Raw genomic sequence first — 6,623 nt, 5'->3', positions numbered from 1 at the left:
GGCACACTATTTTAGTAGTGATAGGACGTCTTTCTTGTGAGTCCCCATGGGTGGGTACCAACACCCTGCCTATTTCTGCCGTGAAGCAGTAATGCATTTCGGCTTGAAAGGCGGGGCAGGCGGTGTACTGTTAAAAGTGAGCAACCTTACATTTTCACATAGAAGTATTATTATAAATTATTTTATTCACATAGAAGTATTAAATAAATTTTAGAAGCTTTCGTGAGTGTAGACCAAGCTTAGTTCGAGTCCGAAACGCGAGTACATTTTTCGTCTAAAGCTTATAGCTTTTAGATTATTCGCTCGTTATTTGGGAAGCTTCCGTTCCCGAAATAGTACCGAGCTTTAACTTGTTTTTCATTAAACAACCACATAAGTTTACGTACAGATTTAGCTGTTGTTATATAGGTATATCATTTTATCTTTATTTTTTTGTTGCTCTACATAAACAGATAAGCTCATTGCCTATCTGGTGTTAAGTGGTAACCGGAAACGCTACCCACCTTGAGATAAAAAGTTGAAGTTGCTCTTATATTGCATAACAACCAAACCAGCCTTGAAAACCTGACTGCTTTGCAGAGGAAATAGGGAAGATTGTGGTACCTGTCCATGCAAGCTTACAATACAGCCAACGATCACGAGTATAATATTTGGATAATGCAATATTAGTAGCATTATCGACTAAATTTAAGCTCGATACTTTTTGAAATTAATTGTTTTTTATTGCATAGTGAACGAGCTTATGGTCGTCCTGGTGGTAAGTGGTTACCAGGTTTCATTGACATCACCACGTCTTTTTTTAATAATATGTATACGCAGAACCTATTTATGTGTGTGGTAATCACTTAACACATAATGTGCCGTGAGTTCATCTAAATCTCTCGCCTGTTGGATTGTTCAGGTTTTGATAAAAGGGTTAACATATAAAATTAATGACAATGTCAACAATACAAATAAAATTAATGACAAAGAGTCCAATATTACTTCATTAATTTATTTGCCCAAGTGATGTGATCAATGCCAAATGTAGTCCGCGGTCCGGACAACAGGTTCGCTGTCGGTTTTCAGGATTTTTGACTTGTCTCCTTTGTATTTCTGCCGTCCATAATACAGGAGACATTCCTATTCGCCGAACTAACACTATAACCTGGTCACTGTCTTCGCCGAACCCGTCGCCTGCGAGGAAGGGCTCGACGAGTAAATTAACCCATAGACACAGCCCACTGAGTTTCTCGCCGGATCTTCTCAGTGGATCGCGTTTCCGATCCGGTGGTAGATTCTGCGAAGCACTGCTCTTGCTAGACCCAGTGTTAGCAACACTCCCGGTTTGAGCCCCGTGCGCTCACCTACACGTCAAGGAGAAGCTAAAATATCCTCTCAAGGCTATCAACATAGGTAGGAAAAAAAACACTATAAAGTTATCTCGACACAAATATGCCAATGAACCTTCGTAATGACATTACGACCCACAAAAAAAAACACATTTGATAAGCCCAACCCAAAACATTGCACTTCGAAATCACATGCCTCATAGAATATATCTAATCTGTATAATATAATACACGGTGTTGCTATGTGGAAAAATATACGCGAACATTAAGAAGATGGTCAAGAAATAATGCGAACCGAACATAATCTTATTTATCGCGAGGGGATGTCCGATGTGGATGTCATTCGATAAGCGGTGGCAACACTTAACGCTTTGATGTCCGTACCGGCCCCCACCCTGGTTAATGGGCTCAGGGTATAGTGCGTTAGATGAAGCGGGAGAATGAAAATTGTAGCGAAAATTAGCTGTGTATGGCACGTACTTTTTTCTTCTTTTTATTATGCTAAGTAGGCAGTGGCTTGGCTCTGCCCCTGGCATTGCTGAAGTCCATGGGCGACGGTAACCACTCACCATCAGGTGGGCCGTATGTTCGTTTTCCTAACACGGCAAAAAAAAAACAAAAGAATAGGTATGAAGCTAGGCGTCCAGGTTTGAATGGTAAGCCGTACCAAGTTAATAGGGACTGTAGTGGTTTTAATGGTGTAGCGTCTATGAGATTGGGAACTTACATGCAGCATTGGTGCTCATCCATATCAGCCAAATTTTTCATAGCATTGGTATTTTTTTTATTGCTGACTTCAGCAGTGCCAGGGGCAGAGCCAAGCCGCTGTCTACATGCGTACCAACGAAATTGCCAAAAATGTCTCTAATGTCATTCGTCATATTCAACTGTTATAAAATTTTCAAAAGCCCCGATCACAGTATTATTCTTGGCCACAAAACGCCGATTCAACGCACCCTGCGCTCAAGGATCGTGCGTCTGAAAATATATTCCTTTGATTTTGGCCATTAGATGTTTTTCCGCAACTATATGATTTACAGAGCCTGTTTGGATCTTGTTAGGGATTATGCCGATTATATTTGTGGGACCGCTAATGATCTTTGATCTGTAAATAGATAAGTCGTCAGTCGCTGCGCCCTAATGCTTTCACATAGAATTATGTGACTACTCCGTGGTTCAAATCCTGCAAACTATGAACCTATTTTTTAAAAAGTAAATGACGATATAATGACAATATGCTTGTAGTTTATTACTTATGATATGCTATTTATGCTATTTAATACCTCGGGTTCGAAGGCTTAGACAAGCGTAATAGCATACAATAGAGACTTCGGAATTAGTCTCAAAGTCAGTGAAGACAATGCGGTGTTTCAAGGAAAACTCAATACAAGGTTTTCCTTGAGAATCAGATACGTCTATTTGTAACAATAATATTTGCCGTTTAGCGACTTAATAATTTTAATGATTTCACATCGGTGCTGTCAGTATATTGCTTAGCGGGCGACATTCCAGTAAGACCCTAACAGCATCGAATGTAAATCGAACACAAGGTGTCAGCAGTAACACGAGACAGATTGAAGGGAAAATTCGCGATGCAAATTGAACTATTGGTATACAACACGGAGCTGTTACAACATGTAAATGTGATAATTTAAAAGCAAGCATAAACTTGGATCTATGTGTGAACGGACGAATGCTTCGTAATATCCGTGGACTTGACCATCCGCTTAATATCAGGTAGGATGAGGTAGTTTTGAACTAGAGACACCAAACTAACTAATGGTTTCAATAGCTTTACAGACAAATTGTAAAGAAGTATGAAATTTATGATAAAAAAAAAAGTGAGCCGTCACGGGACGCCTGGCAGATGTGAAACATCGACATTATTTTGTAAAAGTAATATGCAGAAAAGAACAGATTGTAATAGGAACTAAATATGTCATAATGATAAAATAAAATATTACGAAAAAATAATTTGTTTTCAAGTAAAACACAGGTCATGTGTACTGTAGTAAACAACATTGTATACACTGCGGAGTATAGACTATAGGTATTCGAGCTCAGTGTAGCGACAGAGATGGCTTAACGCCGGATCGAGTGGGAGAGAATCACACAGTCGATTGCGCATGGCGACGCATGCCGTGGCGACGCGTCGCCACGCCAGAAATCGGTTTTACGTGCGGCTATAGATGTTTCACATCAATAAGTGTGTCAAACATGCAGACTCTTTACGACCTGCGTAATGGAAAAGTTCCAAAACATTTGCTTGTATCAGCTCTCTAAATATCCATCTTGGAATCAAAGACGGTGCTCTTAGATAATTTGATTTGAATTTAATTAAAGCATCGATGATGGAGGCGCCCCCAGGAATTTGTGATCGGGGATCTGTTTGTTTGTTTATTGGATTCTAACTTGAAGGTCAGTTTGGGATTGTTTATTACCTTGTAGGAGACGGAATCTACAAGGATCTGCAGAGCCCTTGAACGATATTTAAAATAATTAACAAATATTAGGCGACCCCTGTATTTTACTTTTTATTTTTTTATTTTAATGATTTTGTTTCGGTTTCATTTGATATCATTTCATTTTTGTTTATTTTTATTTTAAAGAATTGTGATAAATTGTTATTTTAATTTTATTGTATTTTGATTTAAGCACTATGTATCTGTATGTGAAATTTTATGGGCTTAAGTTGCCTGAAATAAACGCATTTCATTTCATTGCGTATTCACAAATTACAAGTAGCGTTTACTGTTTATATTTTAGTGGAACAGTCTACACTGGATGGACGAGCTCGCTGCCTACCTGGTCTTGTGGGTAACCACAAACCCTAAAGATTTATCAATGTGATCACGTCACATGGTGATACCCACTCTACCACCACTAGGAATTATCTGTTTCGAATCTGAGAACACTTTTATACTTATATGTTTATTATGTTGACTGGGACGTGCTCCTTTTTGTGTCGATAATCCTCAATGCTGAGGATCGTGACTTCTCTGAATTACTTTATCTTGGATTACCTTGTGCTAACTCAGTCTAATCTCGGCTGCGTGAATGGCATCGAGGTTTTGAGGGTAGACTGATCCGACCAGCGCATTGGACTGAGGAATTATTGAAGATGATTCCATCATCTCGTTTTTACTATCGCACCGCCCGCCACTGGAGTAGAGTTCATCCACAATGCGTTTCCAGAGATCTTTTTTGCCACGTACCATCCGGCTTTGGAATGAGCTCCCCTCCACGGTGTTTTCCGACCGCTATGGTCTGTCCTACTTCAAAAGAGGCTTGTGGAGAGTACTCAACGGTAGACAGCGGCTTGACTCTGCCCCTGGCATTGCTGAAGTCCATGGGCGACGGTAACCACTCACCATCAGGTGGGCCGTATGCTCGTCTACCTACAAGGGCAATAAAAAAAAATCTGACTGCAAAGGTAAACAGTTTTTAAAACCAATTTTTGTTTATTTTACGAAAATTCATTAAACTAACCGCATTAGAAAATTGAATTACCTCACAACAAGGCACAGTCGAAGAGAAATTCGTTCTCCACAGCTTCCGAACTTAGAAATAAGTTTTGGTGTTCGCTAACTTATAATAAACTTGAATGCGCCTGCAACTATTAGGGTTGAATATTGAAAACGTGGCAATGAGAGACTAAATTGTGTGTAGCAAAGAATTTGAATGAGAGCTTTATAAGTTGTTGCAAGAAAGCACAGCCCACCTGGTGTTAAGTGACTACCGGAGCCCATAGACATCTACAACGTAAATGACGCCACCCACATTGAGATAGATATGAGTTCTAAGGTCTCAAGTATAGTTACAACGGCTGCCTTACCCTTCAAACCGAAACGCATTACTGCTTCACGGCAGATATAGGCAGGGCCGTGGTACCTACCCGTGCGAACTCACAAGAGGTCTTACGACCACTACCTAATAACGCAAATTATAATTTTGCGGGTTTGATTTAGTTTTTTTTTTTAGCTATTGCATGATTTTATCGCGGGCCTTGAGCGCCGCTTGAGAGCGGAATCATGAAATTCCGTAACGAAAAAAACCTTCCACCCCTCACTACGCCTACTATGTAGCTCGCGTTCAACACATTCACACGTTGCGCTTGTGTAGTGTTTAAAGTAAGAAGTCTAAACACCAATTCATGAACTAACAAAATATGTGATATAATTTCATGGGTAACACAACGATAGCGCGATTCAGCTTTTGCGTCAAGCGTCATCTATCGGCGACAAACGGAATTGTAAAATAGAAAATTATATCACATTACAATGCGTTGGGCGTGCCATTTTCTATCGCTTAGTCGAAGAATTTTATTACTACTCCTACTACTCATTCAGTGATTGGAGTGCCATTAAAAATAAACTAGCTAAACCGTTGATTCTGGGCGAATGACTACAGTTCTTTAAACGTTGAGGCCATTATCAATAGAAGCACGCACTCTTTCTATGGGAATTTTTTTTACTGCCAATCGTACGGATTGTTTTAGGGACTTCAAATTATTATGGCGTTTAGAGCAAGCCATACTCTCTAAAACTGACCATAAATCATAATCCAATTTTTCTAGTATCCAAAGGCGTGTCTCTATCCCATGTAGCGCCCTCTAGTGAGTGCGCGGTCAAAATGGAATACTCACAATGTAGCAGATTCATTGAAAGTTAGCCCACTGAGTTACTCGCTGGATCTTATTTTATTGTTATTTTAATATTAAATTATTATTGTCGATTTATAATTGCATAAGTTGATAAAAAATGCTTTACCGCTTTACCGCGGCAGTCTCCGAGTGCCACACGTCTTTTTTTTTATTAGGGATAATTTGATTAGAGATAGTTCCCTATATCTTTAAGTAATAGACGAAAAGTTTTTGAAGGCTACTCGAAGATTCTCAAGGCGATCATCTACGATCCTTACCCACGCTATCAGACTAGCATAGCAGCAATCGGCCACAACCCTATGCTGTGATTTGTATTAGAGTACAGTTTCACAACAGTATTCAACTTCGACATTATTTTTATTTAGACGAGTTCACGAGCTCATTGCTACCTGGTGTTAACTGGTTATCGGAACCCATATACATCCATAACGGTAAATGCCGCCACCTACCTTTAGACATGAGTTCTAAATTTCAGCTTCAAGCCGAAGCAACGCATTACTGTGTCATGGCACAAATAGACAGAATGGTGGTATCTACCCATACAAGCTCACAAGACGCCTTACCACCAGTAAACCACCACCACCGATGGCCGAAACTCGTGGACATCAGGATTTATAAGACGTAAGTAT

This window comes from Bombyx mandarina, chromosome 16, assembly GCF_030267445.1.
Source record: "Bombyx mandarina strain Sakado chromosome 16, ASM3026744v2".
In the NCBI taxonomy this organism is placed as follows: Eukaryota; Metazoa; Arthropoda; class Insecta; order Lepidoptera; family Bombycidae; genus Bombyx; species Bombyx mandarina.
This window is presented reverse-complemented; position numbering follows the sequence as displayed.